Raw genomic sequence first — 19611 nt, 5'->3', positions numbered from 1 at the left:
ACTGAAAATTGTTATACTCACAGTTACAGTTTATGACAGTGAAAGGATATAAGTTAAAAACAGCCAAGAGAAAAGTCTAGGAGGAATCCAGGCATGGGTTTCCAGAAGTGCCCCCCTCCCCCCACAGTGCAGTCAGGAAAGAGTTATTTTCCTGGCAATGATGTGTGACAACCCACGTGGTGTACTGCCAACCAAGGAGGCTCATCCAAGACTCAGTGTCCAGAGTTTTTATTGAGGGGTCCAAGGTCAACTGTCCATGTGGTTGACCTTTAGTCTCCAGACCACCTGGAGGTCAAGCTGAGACCATATGGCCTGAGGCCCCCATCATAAATTAGACTATTTGGTGTGGCCCAAGGTTCCAGGTAAACAAAGACACTCTTCTTAGGCAGGACATCCCAGAAGTTTAGAAGGCACCTCCAAAGAGTCAACGGCAACGGCCAGACTCTCTTTGAATCAGGTTCAATTCTTTACTACACACAAGATAACACCCAGTGGAGGGACCAGATGGCAGGGGGGCCTCCTGATGTGGTGTCCTGAGAAGAGTACATCACTGATTCTGTGGTTCTGCCAAGAATGTAGGGCCTGACCCTGGACATAAGGATATACTGATAGCTCCAGATTGAGGGTCATCTACAGAATGAAAAGTCTGTATTCTTTTTTCCCAACAGTTTTATTGAGATATAATTCACACACCATACGATTTGACCATTTAAAGGGTCCAATGCAAGGGTGTTTTTAGTATATACACATGTATGTGCGACCATAATCACAATCAATTACAGAACATTTTCGATTGGCTCAACACTGTAAATCAACTATACTTCAATTAAGAAAATAAAATTTTTAAAAAATATTGTAAAAAAAAATGATTGGCACAGCAATGTAAATCAACTATATTTCAATTTAAAAAAAAGAAAAGTAGGGGGCTTCCCTGGTGGTCCTGTGGTTAAGAATCCACCTTCCAATTCAGGAGACACAGGTTCGATCCCTGGTCAGGGAACTAAGATCCCACGTGCTGCAGGGCAACTAAGCCGGCGTGCTCTAGAGCCCATGCATCACAACTAGAGAGAAGCCCACGTGCCACAACAAAGATCCCACCTGCCACAACTAAGACCCAACACAGCCAAATAAAAAATTAAATACTTTTTTTAAAAAAAGTATTGTAGAACATTTTCATCACTTCAAAAAGCAACCTCATACTCCTTAGCTATCATAACAGCCCTCCATCCTCCCACCAGCCCTAAGCAACCACTCATCTGTCTTCCATCTCTATTAAATCTCTATATAAAACTATCAGAGCCATGAAGGCCAGGGAAAGATTGAGAAATGTTCTAGGCTAAAGGGGCAGTTGGAGTCCAAATGGAGTCTGGAGACTGCCCGGTGGTGCCGCCCTAGTGGTGGTGTTGGATTCATGCAGTGGCAAGCAGGTTTTGTAGGAGAGTGTCCTTGTTTGGGGGATAGCATCAGGGTGATAGGGCAGCATGTCTGCCAATTGTTCTGGGATGATTCAGAAAGAAAAATCGCTACGATGAGTGGAGATGTAGAGAACAAGGAGCAGGGGGCAAACATGATAAAATTCCACCTTCGGGGAATCCAAGTGAAAGGGGGTTCTTTGGATGGTTCTTGCCATGTTTCTGCAAGTCTGAAATTATTTCAGAAGAAATTATGAAAATGATTTAAATTTTTATTTAATTATTTTGTTATTGAAATTTTTAAAAATAATTTAAATTTTTATTTTTCTTTATTAAAAAGTATTTTTTAATTTAATAACATTTGTCAGATCTATTAATATTACTTTTTCTCTCTAATTTTTCACATATATTTGCAATCATTGCAATGTAATCACTACTGTATTGCATTTTTTTTTTTAATTAATAGATTTTTTTTTTTGAGCAGCTTTGAGTTTACAGAAAAGTAAACTGTAAAGTATAGAGTTCCCCTTGCAACAGTTTCCCCTATTATTAACATTTTGCACTGGGATGGTGTATTTGTTACAATCGATGAATGAATATTGATACATTACAACTAACTTAAGGCCACAGTTTACATTAGGGTGTTGTACATTCCATGGGTTTTCACAAACGCAAGACGTCATATATCCACAATTACATGATCCTACAGAACAGCATATTCTTTTAAAATGATTCTAAAAGAGAGAGAGGGGGAGAGAGGGAAGAAGAAAAGGAAGAAAGAAAGTCAAAGTCACTCTCCTGGTCTTTGTCCCTCTCGCCTGTGCTGGAGCCATCACCCTCTCCTGCCCACCGTCAAAGATCAGCTCGACAGCAGTGGAGTGGGGAAAGAGGTGGTCGGACCTGGACCACTGACCATCAGTCGTGTTACATTCCAGAATCCAACCTGAGCCAGGAGCCCCTGCCCCCACCCCTGTCCTGAACCATCAGTCCCCAGAGATCCCTCAGCCCCAGGACCCCACTTGGCAGATTCACTGTCCTTCTGTTTTATTTTAGATAGGACACTAAAAGCACACGCAACAAAGGAAAAATAGATTAATTGGACTCTATCGAAATGTAAAACGTTTGTGCATCAAAAGACTATCAAGAAAGTGAAAAGACAATGCACAAAATGGGACAAAATATTTGCAGACCATATAGCCGATAAGGGATTAATATCCAGAATATATGAAGAATTCTTATAACTCAACAACAACAACAAAAAAGGACAAACAACCTAATTTAAAAATGGGCAGGGCTTCCCTGGTGGCGCAGTGGTTGAGAGTCTGCCTGCTAGTGCAGGGGACACGGGTTCGAGCCCTGGTCTGGGGAGATCCCACATGCCGCAGAGCAACTAGGCCCATGAGCCACAACTGCTGAGCCTGCGCGTCTGGAGCCTGTGCTCCGCAACAAGAGAGGCCGCGACAGTGAGAGGCCCATGCACCGCGATGAAGAGTGGCCCCCGCTCGCCACAGCTGGAGAAAGCCCTCGCACAGAAACGAAGACCCAACACAGCCAAAAATAAATAAATAGATTAAAAATAACAACAACAAAAAAAAAAGATAAAGGACTTAAAAAGTAATTATTATAAAAATAAATAAATAAATAAATAAAAATGGGCAAAGGACTTGAATAGACATTTCACCAAAGATGATACAGAAATGGCCAATAAGAACGTGAGAAGTTGCTCAAAATCCCTAGTCATCAGGGAAATGAAAAGCAGAACCACAAGGAGATACCACCTCCCACCCATCAGGATGGCTACTATCAAAACAACAGAAACTAACAAGTGTCCATGAGGATGTGGGGAAATTGGAACCCTCCTGCACTGCTGGTAGGAATTTAAAATCGTGTGGTAGCTATGGAAAACAGTCTGGCAATTCCTCAGTAAGATAAATATGGAATTAGCGTATGATCCAGCAATTCTACTCATAGGTATATACCTGAGAGATTTGAAAACAGGGACTCAAACAGGTACTTGTACACGCACATCCACAGCACTAGTCACAACTGCCAAAAGGTGGAAACAGCCCAAATGTCCATCAGTGGATGAAAGGGTAAACAAAATGTGGTCCATTCATACAATGGAGTATTACTCAGCCATAAAAAGGAATGAAGCACTGACACAGGCTACTATATGGATGAAATCTAAAAACATCATGCTGAAAGAAAGAAGCCAGACACAAATGGACAGATAGTGTATGATTCCTTTTATGTGAAATATCCAGAACAGACAAATCCACAGAGACAGAAAGCAGATTAGTGGTTGGGGTGGGCGGGGGGGGGGGGGGGGCAGGGGGCGTGTTTCAGCAGGGGATGGGGAGTGACTACTCATGGGGATGGGGTCTCTTTTTGGGGTGATGGAAATGTTCTAAAATGGACTGTGGTGGTAGTTGCCCAGCTCTGGGGATATACTAAAAACCATTAAATTGGACCCTTTAAAATGGGTGAATTGTATCTCACTAAACCTGTGAGATAGAAGAAAGAAGAAGAAAGAAGATTCAAGAGAAAGAAGCCCCACGCATGGCTCTTTGGCGGGAGCACGGCTGGCAGGGAGGGTCTGGCACTGCTGGCCACAGCCAGGCCCTACGTGCCTCTTGGGCAGCAACCTGCAGCCCAAGAGGGAGCTGGTTAATTTGCTTTGGAAATTTGGATCTAGAAGTCCATCCTGGCTCCGGGTCCCTGTGCTGAGAACGGCTTCCCTGCCTCGGGCCTCCGCCCCTGCCCCTGGGATGCCAAGGTTTTTCTCCGTGGTGCTGTTGCAGGAGTAACAACTTCTGCTTGGCTCAGGGGGAAAATATGCTGAGATTCAGCATCATAGGAACCTGGACAGGCCACAGGGGACGGTTCTGGTCTGTGCCGAGCAGGAGAGCTGGCTCCAGGCCAGCACGGCTCTGCAGACACAGGGGACCGCTCAGAAGTGGAAACCCCAGGGCAGGAGCTGGGATTTCCTCTCTACCTCTGGTCATGCATGGGGCAGGGGGTGCGGGACCTCCACTCACAGAGCCTGGTCACCTTTTCCTACCTGCACTGCAGAGCAGCCGAGGGGGTGGTGAGGGGGTGGGGGGCAGGCGGGCGCACATTGACCTCTGCAACAGGGACAGATGTGGGGAGGTCATATTGGAAATTTGACTACTGGCTGCTTTCAGGATTCAAAGGAAGTAACTGCTAATGGGGATGGGGTTTCTTTGGGGGGTGAAAAAAATGTTCTAGGACTAGACAGAGGTGAGAGTTGCACAACATCTTGAATATACTAAATGCCACTGAGTTGTTCCCTTTAAAATGGTTACTCTTCTGGTATGTGAATCTCACCTCCATAAAAGAAAAAGAAAAGAGAAGAAAAGTAAAGGAAAAAAATCCATCTTGCTGCTGAGGAACCCAGGGTGGCCAGGGTTTCAGAGGGACCTGATGAAAGAAATTTTCACCTATTGAAATATAGGGAAGTCATTCTGGCTTATACAAGAGTTAACTTGAATTTTATGCTAACTAAAATAGGCTGTTTGCGGCCTGTCATACATATGTTGTACATCTGCTTTAATTATTTAAGAAAAGTGGACGTTGACCAGAAGTAAAGAGTGTCCATGTTAAAAATAAAGATTAAATGCCCCTCTTCCTGGGATGCCAATGCTGGTCTCCCTTTGATGATAAGACTCCCTTCCCAGGTGCAAGGCCATGCTAACTCGCTGGGTACGTGCTGGTCTGTTCTTTTTTTTGAACCACTGGAGAGATGTAACCTTGACTTGTTTAATGTTCTTTGTTCTGACAAGATAGAAAACTGTGCTGAAAACGCCACTGCTCCGGACCAGCTTCTCAGAGTAAGCTGGGGAGATGGCTTCCGGGCTAGTCCTTAGTTTGGCTCAAATAAAACTCTTTTCTATTCTTGTTATAGATTGTTTATTGATAACAGACCCCTGTATAGGGCAGCCATCCAGTGGAGCAAGTGAATTTTGGAGCCAGATGTAAGTTCAAATTCTGACTCTTGCATTTACCAGCTGTGTGACCTGTAAGAAGTCAAGCCTTCTAATTGCCTCGGCTGTCAAGCGGAGACCACAACACTTCCTTGCAGACCAGTTTGGGGATTAAAACTCAATTTGGAGGGACTTCCCCGGTGGCACAGTGGTTAAGAATCCGCCTGCCAATGCAGGAGACACAGGTTCAATCCCTGGTCCGGGAGGATCCCACATGCCGTGGAGCAACTAAGCCTGTGCGCCACAACTACTGAGCCTGCACTCTAGGGCCCGCGAGCCACAACTACTGAGCCCGCATGCCACAGCTACTGAAGCCCGTGCACCTAGAGCCCATGCTCCGCAACAGGAGAAGCCACCACAATGAGAAGCCCGCGTACCACGATGAAGAGTAGCCCCCGCTCGCCACAACTAGAGAAAGCCCACGTGCAGCAACGAAGACCCAACGCAGCCAAAAATTAATTAATTAATTAATTAAAAAATTTTTTTTAAAACTCAATTTGGAGATTCAACTCACTGGGACAGTGCCTGGCATATAAAAAGCACTTGATAGAAAGGAATCATGTCCATGCAATGGAACACAATCCATGAAGCAATGAAAAGGAAAGAAATACTGACACGTGCAACGATATGGACAGATCTCAAAATAATGTGCTAATTGAGAGAAGACAAAGAGTACTTACTGTACAGTTCCACTTATAGAAAATTCTAGAAAGTGCATACTAATCTAGAGTGACCCAAAGTGGATGCTTGAGAAAGAAGGGGAGGGGCAGGTGGGAGGGATTAGGAAGTGTCCTGTTATTGTCTTGTTATTGTGATGTAACAAGGAATCTATATCTGGTCTTCATCCCCAGCTTCCGGCACAGAGCTCCTAAAACCCCTGTCATCTCCTAAGTGATAAGAGCAACAGGAGTATCTTTGGTTAAAATATTTGGTTTCTGTCCCCAGTTTCTGAAATAGGAGTGTCTTTTGTTGTTCATAACAAGCCACTTTCAACCACACCTGAGCTTCTGGTACTAAGGTGACTTCCAGAAAGCACCTAAAGATGAGGGCTGGTTGCCTGGGGAACTAACCACACAATTAGAGGGTTGGACCTTTCAGTTCTACCACCCGAACCTCCGGGGAGAGCAGAGGGGCTGGAGGTTGATACTGAATCACTAATAACCAACGATTTAATCAGTCGTGCCTGTGTCGTGAAGCCTCCGTAGAAACCCAGAAGGGTGGGGTCAGAGAGCTTCTGAGTTGGTGAACACGTGGAGGTGCTGGGAGGGTGACCTTGTCCAGAGAGGGCACGGAAGTTCCGTGCTCCTTCCCACGTACCTTGCCCTGTGCATCTCCTCCATCTGGCTGTTCCTGAGTCGTATCCTTTATTTAAAAAAACAAAAAACTGGGGCTTCCCTGGTGGCGCAGTGGTTGAGAGTCTGCCTGCCAATGCAGGGGACACGGGTTTGAGCCTTGGTCTGGGAAGATCCCACATGCCGCGGAGCAACTAGGCCCGTGAGCCACAACTACTGAGCCTGCGCGTCTGGAGCCTGTGCTCCGCAACAAGAGAGGCCGCGATAGTGAGAGGCCCGCGCACCGCGATGAAGAGTGGCCCCTGCTTGCCGCAACTAGAGAAAGCCCTCGCACAGAAACGAAGACCCAACACAGCCAAAAATAAATAAATAAATAAATTTTAAAAAAACAAAAACAAAAAAAAAACAAACAACAACAACAAAAAAGTAATTGTTAAGTGTTTTCCTGAGTTCTGTGAGCCATTCTAGCAAATTGTTGAACCCAAGAAGGGGGTCTTTGGAACCCATGATGTATAACTGGTCTTTCAGAAATCCTGGAGGCCTAGCCTTGCGACTGGCACTGGAAATGGGGCCAGTCTTGTGGGACTGAGCACTTCACCTGAGCGCTCCACGTGTGGGGTTTGCGCTAACTCCAGGGGGGCTAGTGTCAGAATTCCTTGGTGTGGAAAACCCACACGTCTGGTGTCAGAAGTGCTGCGGGTAGAAGACAGCAAACAGTTTTCTTTTAGGTCCTGAGGGACTTTTGGGGGGGTGACGGTTGTGTCCGCTCTCTCGATTGCGGTGGTGGTTTCACAGGCGGATACATGTGTCAAAACTTAGCCAGTTGAATACATATGTGCAGTTTATTGTATGTCAGCTATACCTCAATCAATCTGTTTATAAAAAACATACTTTTCTGATGTTTAGAGTGCACATAATTTTATTTGTTGCTGTTTCATTTTTGGTTTGGGTTTTTGTTTAATTTTTATTTTTTTAATAAATGTTTTTGATTTCATCATTATAATTTTAATCAGTAGGAATTTTAATGTCACATATACTTTTTAAAAATATAAAGACTTTTAAAAGCTGTATTTTACAATATGATATCAAGAACACAGAGCTGATACAGGTTGTATAGGTAATCATTTTGACTATGTAAGAAATCTGATCAGAATACTGTTATGGTGAAAGAAAAGCACCTTCTTTTTAATCATTCATATTCAGCAATAGTGAAAATGCTCTATGTATGCACTGGCTCTGAATAACACGATTCATTTCTGTTTCAAACTTGCTATGCTATTACTGTTTTGATGATTACATAGTTCAACATAAAAAGGCATTCCCACTCAGATTCTCAATAATAAGCCTGATAAGGCAGATAACCTCCCAATCATAAAAGCTTTTAAGACAAGTATTATGCAAATAAAGCATGGATATCAGACTCATTATAATTGGGATTAAAAAGACAACTATAAGAATACTGCACATTGAGGCCTATTGCGTTTTTGTGCACTCACCTTGCATTCCCTGCCTTTCTTCCTCCTCTTTGAAGTGCTAAAGTGTATTTATACTCGAAAGTTACTAATAGACTTAATAGGAGAACTATGTGTTTGAAAAAGCAAGACTTTCTAGATAAGAAATCTCCAAGTATTTTCTATTTTATATTTTTATGACCTTCTTTATAAAGTGTTTTATGTGCAACACCTGCAGACAGAAATAAATCTACATTTCACTCAATCCCAATCGAATATATCAGATACAAAATATAGACATGAAACAAAGTATGATAGCAGCAGTGATTCTTGGGGACAGCATGTGCAAAATCCAATCTTTTGCTATCTATTTACATCACAGCGGTCAGAACAGAAACGTGCCAAAACTCCCTTTCCCATTCCACTTGAACTGGTTCCCCACAATTGAAACAAACATCTCCTGTGACATTAAGTTGTCATCAGCTTTCGTGATCCCCAGTTCACTCAACCTTTTCTTCTTCATCTGGCCTTTTTTGTGTGGAGGCAGCAAATAGTTCATTTACAATTTCGCAATTGCTTTCAACTTGCTCAGAAAGGTCAGCTCTCACATAAAGCTCCATTTTACCAGTTGCACATTGAATCAGCTCTTCTAGATCCACTCTTTCAGCTACATCTGTCTCTCCACTTGTCTGAACTTTAAGTGCTTTATTTTCTTCAGTTTCGTCTTGGGCATTTTCTTGCAGGTCAGAGAAAATTGTAGGTTTCACCAAGACAACACCATAACCTTCGTTATTATGTATGACATTATTCACCACGGATATTTTGGGAATGTCATAATGTTCATCTAAGAAGTCCTTAATGAGGATCCCTTCTTCGCAGCGATCCCTTCCTTGCAGTGATGGATCCGATTGTCACTCAGGGTGCACTTACTCCCGCGATATATTTCTATACCTGCACCCTTGGCACCATATAAATCTGAGCTCTTCATTAAAAATTCTGCTGATGTTCGTACTGTGACTCCTGTAGTTTCACACTGTAGTTTTCCAATGTAGTCTTGCCACGGTGAATAATTAAGATTCCTTCCACGGCATCATGCTAAACAAATTTTATGCTTGAGATTTTAATATCCGCACCCGTACAATCCACAAAAGTGTCTCCTTTGCCTCCCTTTTCTATCACAATATCATCTGGTGGACCATACCCTTTCAAATCAATGGAGTCAGTAGTGGAGAATGTACCATGTACCACGTAATGGCCAGGACAAACAACAACAGTGTTGCCCTCATAGCAGGCATTTACAGCAGACAATGGATCACTATGGAACTGAATTTCTATTTCTTCCTTACAAGGCTCTGGACAAAGCTTATCCCTGAGCAGGGACTACAGCAGACCAGTCGTCATGGTGGAGGAGACCACATGGGTGACCTTCTGGCCATTTGGACGGATGCCCTTTGCTTGTATATTAGAATTCTTCTGATAACCAAACACATATCTCAACAAAGGATTCTCAATGAGTTTTAGCTTTCGCTTCAACTGTTCGATCTCTGAATACAATTTTAACCCTTCCAGCATGGAGACGTTTTCCTGCTCAGAATCAGAGTTACAATTTGACAAACAACTTCTCAGATTTAAAAATTTCCTGTAACTCTCCTCACATTGAGTCAACAGATTTTTTTTTTTTTTTTTTTTTTTTTTTGGCTGTGTTGGGTCTTCGTTTCTGTGCGAGGGCTTTCTCTAGTTGCGGCAAGCGGGGGCCACTCTTCATCGCGGTGCGCGGGCCTCTCATTATCACGGCCTCTCTTGTTGCGGAGCACAGGCTCCAGACGCGCAGGCTCAGTAGTTGTGGCTCACGGGCCTAGTTGCTACGCAGCATGTGGGATCTTCCCAGACCAGGGCTCGAACCCGTGTCCCCTGCATTAGCAGGCAGATTCTCAACCACTGCGCCACCAGGGAAGCCCGAGTCAACAGATTTTGATAGTCAACAATAAGTCCTGAAGGAACTTGGTCTTCAAGAATGTCATAATGCAATCTCAGTCGAGGTTCAACACATCTAACAAAATAATCATACTCCTCCTCTTCTTCTTCAGCCCAACTCCTCCAAATGTTCTGATAAGAAAACCTGACATGCACAATTGCAAGTGCTGTCTGGTCAAATACTCCAGAATCATCAAACACCACCCACAGCTCCTGCAACCAGTGTTCCTTCAGATCAAGGAGCTCTTTCACACACTCCAAAGTATAAGTGCTCACTTGAGATTCACAGAGGTACGGGTCCGGGTCAGCAAGCCTCACCACTGCCTTCAAGGCTGCAAAGTCCACATGTGTGACTGCAACCAGCACCGCGAACACATTAGTGTGTCAGGCTGCCCGCCATTCAGATGATTCAAGGACCTGCTCTAAGAGATCAGCTGTGAATTCTTTTACCTCAGAGGCCTTGCAGTCAGCTAAAATGTAATCTTGATAAGCGCTGAATCACTCATAGAACAAAAGTTGACTTTCTGGCACGAAAAGTCATTTCTTCAGTGGTTCTGGTTTATCATGATTGCTACAATCACCGCAGGAATCTTCATCTTCGAGCAAACCTTTCTCGAGGGGCCCCGGCTCCTCTTCCGCAGCTCAGCCGGTGCGCTCGGGGTCCGGCGCCATAGCCTCCGACCCCAGCCCACCACCTGCCAGCAACCCGTCATCCATTTCAAGTTTCCGCGGGTGGCCGCCCAGCCCAGAAATGCGATGACGCAGCTGCTTCTCTAATAAATTTTTAAAGGTCACACTCTGTTTACACTTATTACAAAATACTGGCCATATTCCCCTACATTTTTTTTTTTAAAAATGGAGACGCAGGAGAATGGGACACAGGACCAAGGCTTTCAAGGAGGGGGAGACATCTGAGAACTCTGCCGAGTGGGACAAATGGGTCTGAAACATTCTCTTGGACTCTGCCCTGCCTGGGTCTGGGAGAAGCCAGCAGTCCCCAGATGCCCCTCTGAGCACAGCGATGTCACATAGTGCCCTGTCGACAGGAAGGAGTTCGTGCCTGCTCCAAGGAGCATGGGGAAGTGGGGAGGGTTGCGTCTGGCTGCTGTGGACCATCTTGGAATGGGGGTACCCAGAGATCAAGCCGGGCTCCTCTCTTGGCCCCATGGGGCCCATCCCATCTCCTCGGGGCTGGGAGTGCACACAAGCCCGGTGAGGGCAGTGATGGGCAGGCGGTCCCCAGGCCAGCCATGTCCAGCCCGTCAGTTCTCAGGTCAGATACGGGCCCCGGGGCAGTGTCAGCGTGGCCCTGAAGGCCTGCAGGTGCCTTGCCTGCACTTCTAAGCGCATGCACCGGCCTTGCTATTCCACACTTGACAGCAGAAACGTCTGATAGGATGTCCCCAGAATCACTTCCCTGAAACCCCAGTTTGCCGGGTTTTCTCCTTCAGGGCAAAAGACACACCCTCCGTGATCATCAGACCCCAGACCGCTGGTCAGCTTGTCTCCCTTGGGGCCCCCAAACAGCCACGTCGTCGCTGGGACAGACCCCAGGCATCCCCAGCAGGCCACCCTTGGGGGACCACTCAGTGATGCACCCTCTGCACCCCTGCGCCTCCTTCTCAGCTTTCAGGTCCTGTCCGGTGCTTCATCATCGTGAAGCCCCCCCTGGGGTGCTCCCTCAGCTGGGTGACTGTGCCTCAAAGTGAGTCCCCCTAACATGTGCTGTCTGCACCCGCCCACCTGACCTGGGGGCTGTCTCTACCCGCCCACCTGACCTGAGGGCTGTCTACACCCATCTACATCACCCAGGGCCGTAAACCTTCAGGGAGAGTGCCATCTGAGGCCCTTCTTACCAGCACCAGAGCCCTCAGCACGGCTCAGAGTCAGACACCTCCAGGCACCGGCGTCTGGGGGGTCGGCACCTTTGTCTGTCCCTTGGGCTTCAACCTGGCCTCGATCATTCATTCTTGGAGTCTCCTGAGAGGTGAGAGAGCAGGAACCTGCCTCAGATGGCACGCCAGTTCTGAGATCTGATGGAGGAGAAAACTGAGGGCCAGACAACTCAGTCCCACATGGGCGTCCTGGCTGGTTCTGTCTTCTGGGCAAACAGGCTGGAAATAAAAGTGCCACAGTGAATGCTCTGGCTCTGCCAGCCAGGCTGTTTCTGTCCTGGGGAAGATGCCAGCTCAGTGCCAGGAATGTTCTGGACACGCCCTGGGCCAGGAGAGAACTAAAGAGTCACTAGGCCACCAGCAGCTCCAAGCACCCTCTGCTCTGTGGGTGGGCTCACCTGGCTCTGCAGGAGACTGGGTCTATAGCAGGCAGGGCCTGAGATGGCCACTGGGCCAACAGTACCGCTGACCCACTCGCAGGGGGACAGGGACAGGCCCCCCTGGATGAGGTAGGTAGGTGTAGACAGCTCCCAGGTGATGTGGGCAAGTGTAGACAGCCCCCCAGGTGTGGTGGGCAGGTGTAGATAGCTCCCAGGTGAGGTGACCAGTTCTTCCCCTTCTCCCCTTCCTCACCGAGTACTATGGAAACCGCCCACAAGGCCAGTGAACCACATGCTCAAAGACGGACCAGGCTGGCCCAGCCCTCAGCAACTCACAATATTCAGGAAGATCAGTTCTAACAGGTGAGTTCCAGAACCTCTGAGAGCAGGGCTCACATCCCAGAGCATCAGTGGGGACCGAAAACCGGGATATAAAACCAGCCCCAAGCCCAGGGCATAGTCCATGGTCCGTAGAGGACAACTCTTCCCACAGCGCAGGTGGGTGGCCTCCCAGGTGTGACACCTTGCAGCCCGGGAGCAAGACAGACCAGCTCCCAAGGCAGCTGCTTTGCAGGAGGAGACAGTTCACGGCTCCCCAAGCCCATGCCCTCGCCTCCACCGGCACTCGGCCTCCCGCTGCCCTGTGAGCCAGAAAGGCTCATGCCCACCTCCCCCAGCTCATCCCTCCTCACCTTCCACATCTCCTATGGGCTTCAGCTCTGGGGACAAGCCTCACCCCTCTTCTACCTCTATATGGAGATATAGTTCACTTCCTAGAAAGTTCACCCAACTGGATAGATACATGTAAAGAATAAAATGAGAACACTAACACCACACACAAAAATAAACTCAAAATGGATTAAAGACCTAAATATAAGACCGGATACTATAAAACTCCTAGAGGAAAACATAGGCAGAACACTCTTTGACATAAATGGCAGCAATATGTCTTTGGATCTTTCTCCTAGAGTAATGGAAATAAAAATAAGCAAATGGGACCTAATTAAACTTAAAAGATTTGCACGGCAAAGGAAACTATAAACAAGACCAAAAAAAAAAAAAAAAACAGACAAAAAGACAACCTACAGAATGGGAGAAAATATTTGCAAATGATGCAACCAACAAGGAATTAATCTCCAAAACATACAAACAGCTCATACAGCTCAATATCAAAAAAGCAAACAACCCAATCAAAAAATGGGCAGAAAGGGCTTTCCTGGTGGCACAGTGGTTAAGAATCCGCCTGCCAATGCAGGGGATACGGGTTCGAGCCCTGGTCCGGGAAGATCCCACATGCCGTGGATCAACTAAGCCTGTGTGCCACAACTACTGAGCCTGCATGCCACAACTACTGAAGCCTGTGCACCTAGAGCCCATGCTCCGCAACAAGAGAAGCCACTGCAATGAGAAGCCCTTGCACAGCAACGAAGAGTAGCCCCCACTCACCACAACTAGAGAAAGCCCACATGCAGCAAGGAAGACCCAACGCAGCCAAAAATAAAATAAATAAATAAATGAAAATAAATTTTTTTTAAAAATGGGCAGAAAATCTAAATAGACTTTTCTCCAAAGAAGACATACAGGGCTTCCCTGGTGGCGCAGTGGTTGAGAATCTGCCTGCCAATGCAGGGAACACGGGTTCGAGCCCCGGTCTGGGAAGATCCCACATGCCGCGGAGCGACTGGGCCCGTGAGCCACAATTACTGAGCCTGCACGTCTGGAGCCTGTGCTCCGCAACAAGAGAGGCCGCGATAGTGAGAGGCCCGCGCACCGCGATGAAGAGTGGCCCCCACTTGCCGCAACTAGAGAAAGCCCTCGCACAGAAACGAAGACCCAACACAAGCCATAAATAAATAAATAAAATTTAAATAAATAAATAAATAAAAAATTTAAAAAAAAAAAAAAAGAAGACATACAGATGGCCAGTAGGCACATGAAAAGATGTGCTAATTATTAGAGAAATGCAAATCAAAACTACAATGAGGTATCACCTCACATAGGTCAGAGTGGCCATCATCAAAAAGTCTACAATAATATATGCTGGAGAGGGTGTGGAGAAAAAGGAACCCTCCTACACTGTTGGTGGGAATGTAAATTGGTGCAGCCACTGTGGAGAACAGTATGGTGGTTCCTTAAAAAAACAAAAATAGAGCTACCGTATGATCCAGCAATCCCACTCCTGGCATATATCTGGGGAAAACCATAATTCGAAAAGATACATGCAACTCAATGTTCACTGCAGCACTATTTACAATAGCCAAGACATGGAAGCAACCTAAATGTCCATCGACAGATGAATGGATAAAGAAGATGTGGTATATTTATACAGTGGAATATTACTCAGTCATGGAAAAGAATGAGATAATGCCATTTACAGCAACATGAATGGATCTAGAGATTATCATACTAAGTGAAATAAGCGAGACCGAGAAAGACAAATATATGATATCGCTTATATGTGGTATCTAAAAAAAATGATACACATGAACTCATATACAAAACAGAAATAGATCCACAGACATAGAAAACAAACTTACGGGTACCAAAAGGGAAAGGGGGGGAGGGATAAATTAGGAGTTTGGGATTAACATATGCACACTACTGTATATAAAATAACCAACAAGGACCTACTGTATATAACAGAGAACTATACTCAGTATTTTGTAATAACCTGTAAGGGAAAAGAATCTGAAAAAAAGAAAAAAAATAGATATATATGTATGTATAACTGAATCACTTTGCTGTACACCTGAAACTAACACAACCTTGTAAATCAACTAAACTTTAATAAAAATAAATAAATAAAATTTTAAAAAGATAAGAAAGTTAACCCATTTAAACTGTACAATTCAACTGTTTTTAGTATTTTACAGAGTTGTGCAACCATCACCATAACCTATTCTAGGACATTTCCATCACCCCAAAAGGAGACCCCCATCCCCATTAGCAGTCACTCTCTAATCCCCCTGCAGCCCCTGGCAACCATTAATCTGCTGTCTCTATACATTTGCCTGCTTTGAAGATTTCATGTAAACCGAATCATACAACGTGTGGACTTTGGGGCCTGGCTTCTCTCACTCAGCATGATGTTTTCCAGGTTCCTTCCTGAGGCACCCTTCACAGCTTATCAAAGTTGGTGGAGAAAACCAACCATGGTTCTGCTGAGGACTGGAAAGGGCCCCACAAAGTCCCTGATGTGAAAAAGACCATCAACAACAATAATAGCATCAATAATAATAATAATAATAATGGTTGGCCTTTATGATTGTGGTTCATCATACACCACATACTGGCTATGAATCATGTCATTTTTCTTTTTTCTTTTTTCTCATAACCACCTTGAGTAAGGATGACTGTTCTCTGCAGTCCTCGCATGAGAAGGCTGCGTCCGGGAGACGGTGGCTGTCCCAGAATCTCACCGCCCTCCTCTCTCCCTTGCCCACATACCCCAACCAGGTGCTTCCCTCCTGCGCCCTGCTCTGGGCACTCAGCCTGAAAGGCTATTCCCAGCAGCCTTTGCATGGCTCATTCCTTCCTTGGGGGGGTAGAGCCCTGCAGCCCCCTGCACCTACAAGGGTTCCCCGGGATGGCAGCCTGGAGACTAGGCACCAGGCAGAGAACTTGGCCCCAACTTAAATGTTCTCATTGAAAGAAAAAAAAAAAGATCAACAAGGAGCTGTTTTTCAGTCAGATGTATTATACAAATCCGTGAGCATCTTAAAAAAATTTTTTAGAATCCTCTGCTGGTATTAGTGCATGGACTAAACTCTGCATTGCATATCGTAGTTTGTCATCTGCTGATAATTTACTATACCAGAATAGTGTTGGGTTGGCCAAAAAGATCGTTTGGGTTTGGCCGTTCTGGAAAACCCCGAACGAACTTTTTGGCCAACCAAATAGAACTGCGTTTCCAACTTAAATCTACACTACTTCCATTAAGATACAAGTCTCTGGGGCTTCCCTGGTGGCGCGGTGGTTAAAGAATCCGCCTGCCAATGCAGGGGACACGGGTTCGAGCCCTGGTCTGGGAGGATCCCACATGCCGCAGAGCAACTAAGCCCGTGCGCCACTACTGAGCTTGCGCGTCTGGAGCCTGTGCTCCGCAACAAGAGAGGCCGCGATAGTGAGAGGCCCGCGCACCACGATGAAGAGTGGCCCCCGCTTGCCACAACTAGAGAAAGCCCTCACACAGAAACGAAGGCACAACACAGCCATAAATAAATAAATAAAATATTAAAATATATAACATTAAATCTTCAAAAAAAAAAAAAAGATACAAGTCTCTAAGAGAAAATCTCTTATTTACCGTTAATCCACAAATGATTTGTTTCATAGTATTGAGATTAATTTGCTGTTAGGAAAATTTTGTCAGTAAAAAAGTAAGTGCTGTTAGAATTGAAGGAGAAAAAGACCCCTGTAAGCGAGTTGAAATGTATCCCCTGGCAAAAAATTATATCCTTAGTCCTACTTCTTGCCCTGGAACTTGTGAATGTGATCTTATTTGGAAATAGGGTCTTTGGGTCTCCAGCTGTCAAAGGAGACGCAGGGAGACAGGAGATGCAAAGACATTGCATGGGACGGGGCTTTAAAAGGGTTACAGGAAAGAGCTCACAAAGAGTGGGATGCGCCCGAAATCACTTTTCCCCTGTGTGACTAGATTACAGGCAGTGATTAGATCACAGGCGGTTAGAAAGTATAGCTCATAAATGTTTGTCTGTTCGAGGGTCATCATGTAATTTCACAAGTCATTTTGCATAAAATATCTTCAGAATTCTTCAAGACATGTCCTATTCTGCTTCATAACTGCAGAATAATTGCAAATTGCTTTGGCTCAGCCATTGCCTGGGCCCGCCTTGCAACTCCGCAGATCTGCCCCCCTCCCTGTTTGTCCCTGACACTAAATCTGTGGATGTTGATCCCAACGGCCTCGTGTTCCCGGGCCTCTCAAGACAGCTCAGGGGGGCTGATGCAGACACCGCCATGTGACTGCACAAATCGCTGGCCCGTGGCCAGGTCAGCTCTGGACCCGAAGGCCAGGAGCTTCTAGCTCTCTGCGGGCAAGTGTGGTGCCAGCAGGAAAATCTTTGTTTGGTTTGTAAGTTGAGCCAGCCCACTGTGGAAGTGATGGAAGGGATAATAAAGATGGAAACCCTTGTGGTCATGGTGTGGTCAAGGCTCTGAACTTGGCTTTGATGGGCAACGTCGCGGGCATGGCCCTAGGGGGCTCCGCAGAGAGTTGACGGACATGACCCTCGACCCTTTCGCTTTCTGAAATCATCAGACATCTGCTGAGTGAGCTGTTTGGGAACTGGTCCCAGGCCAAGGTCGTGGAGGGAGCGGAGTGTGGGATGCGGGGCAGATAATCTCAAGGGCCCTTTTCATCAGGAACACACATGAGTCATTTTTAATCAATCAAAGAAAAGAGACCAAATGCAGTTAATGAAGGCTCGCATACCATGCTGTGATGAAACTTCCAGAAGTCGGATGGGCAACGTTGTAAAACCTTGGAGACAGCTTAAATGTCCATCAGAAGGGAGAATGGCTAAGTAAATAAGGTTACCTCCCCACAGTGAGATATCAGGGAGTTGATAAAAAGAGCAAAGGAGAGCTACGTATGCTGACACGGAAAGATATATGACATATTGTTCAATGAAAGAACAATCTGCAAAACAGTCTGTATTCCTACAGCTGCTGTAACAAATTACCACCAGCCTAGTGGCTTAAAACAACATACACTTATTCTCTTACAGTTCTGGAGGCCGGCAGTCTGAAACCAGTGTCATCAGGCTAAGTCAAGGTGTCGGCAGGGCTAGTTCCTTCTGGAAGCTCAAGGGGAGAATCTTTTTTGAAAATATTTATTTGGCTGCGCCAGGTCTTAGTTGCGGCACGTGGGATCTTCGTTGCTGTGTGTGGGATCTTCGTTGCAGCATGCAGGATTTTTTTTTTGTAGTTGTGGCAGTTGGGGTCTTCAGTTGCGGCATGTGGGATCTAGTTCCCTGACCAGGGATTGAACACTGGCCCCCAGCATTGGGAGCGCGGAGTCAGCCACTGGACCACCAGGGAAGTCCCTCAAGGGGAGAATCTTTGTCCTTGACTTTCTAGGCATCTTAGGCTGCCTGAGTTCCTCGTCGAGTGACCCTTTCCTGATGGCACCCACCTCTTGCTTCTGTTGCCACATCTCCTATTTCTGTGTGAGACTGCCTTCTGCTCTGCTTCCCTCTCATAAAGACACTTGCTTGTGACTATATTTAGGACACGCCTGCAAATGCAGAGTAATCTCACTATCGTCTCAAGATCTTTAACGTAATCACATCTGCAAAGTCTTTTTTGTCGTAACCATGATATTTACAGGTTTTGAGGATAAGGACCCAAATATCTTTGGGAGGGGGGAGGACATTATTCAGCCTACCACATTCATCCTTGAGGGTGGCTGAAATTGTGTCTAGTTCTACTGACGTATCACAATTTATTATGTGTCATAACATAGTGTATCAGTCAGGGATCAAGGCGGGAAACAGAAGTCACTTGAGATCTTTTAACAGAAAGGGGTTTAATACAGGAAATCCACAACAACTCAACTCTGCCACTGGAGAATGAAAGCAGCCACAGATGATATGTAAATGAATGAGCATGGCCTTGTGCCAATAAAACTTTATTTATAAAAACAGGCTGCAGGCTGGATTTGGCCTGGGGGCGGTAGTTTGCCACCTCTGGATGATACCACACCAAACAATGCAAACAAATGGCATAGCCCTCACTTTTCTGCTCCAAACCCCCTGGAGGCTCCTGGTCTGGCCAGAGCACTCTTGCCCCAGGGCCTTTGCACTGGCTGTTCCCTCTGTGTGTAATATACTTCACCTGGATACTCCCATGGCAAAACTCCTCACCACCTCCTCAGTAAGAGGTACGATTGCTGTTCTGACACCTTGATCTCCTCACCCTCCTAGCCTTCTCAGTTGTTGTTGTTTTTTGTTTTTGTTTTTTTACTTTTTCATAATATAGTTAGTCCTCTGTATCTGAGGATGTGGAGCCCACCAATACAGAGGGCTTACTATACTACACAATGCTATATAAGGAACTTGAGCATCAGCAGATTTTGGTATCTGCAGGGGGGTCCTGGAACCAATACCCCGTGGATACTTAGGGACAACTATGCAGGAATACCTCATTTCATTGTGCTTCGAAGATACTGTGTTTTTCACA

At 45.8% G+C, this 19611-nt stretch overlaps 1 pseudogene; it reads right to left on the bottom strand.

Annotated features, from left to right (window-relative positions):
- Window positions 1–8544: 8544 nt before the first annotated feature.
- Window positions 8545–10850, bottom strand: LOC132364022 (SHC SH2 domain-binding protein 1-like; annotated as a pseudogene).
- Window positions 10851–19611: the final 8761 nt, after the last annotated feature.

Source organism: Balaenoptera ricei, chromosome 3 (assembly GCF_028023285.1).
Source record: "Balaenoptera ricei isolate mBalRic1 chromosome 3, mBalRic1.hap2, whole genome shotgun sequence".
NCBI classification, from domain to species: Eukaryota; Metazoa; Chordata; class Mammalia; order Artiodactyla; family Balaenopteridae; genus Balaenoptera; species Balaenoptera ricei.
This window is presented reverse-complemented; position numbering and strand designations above follow the sequence as displayed.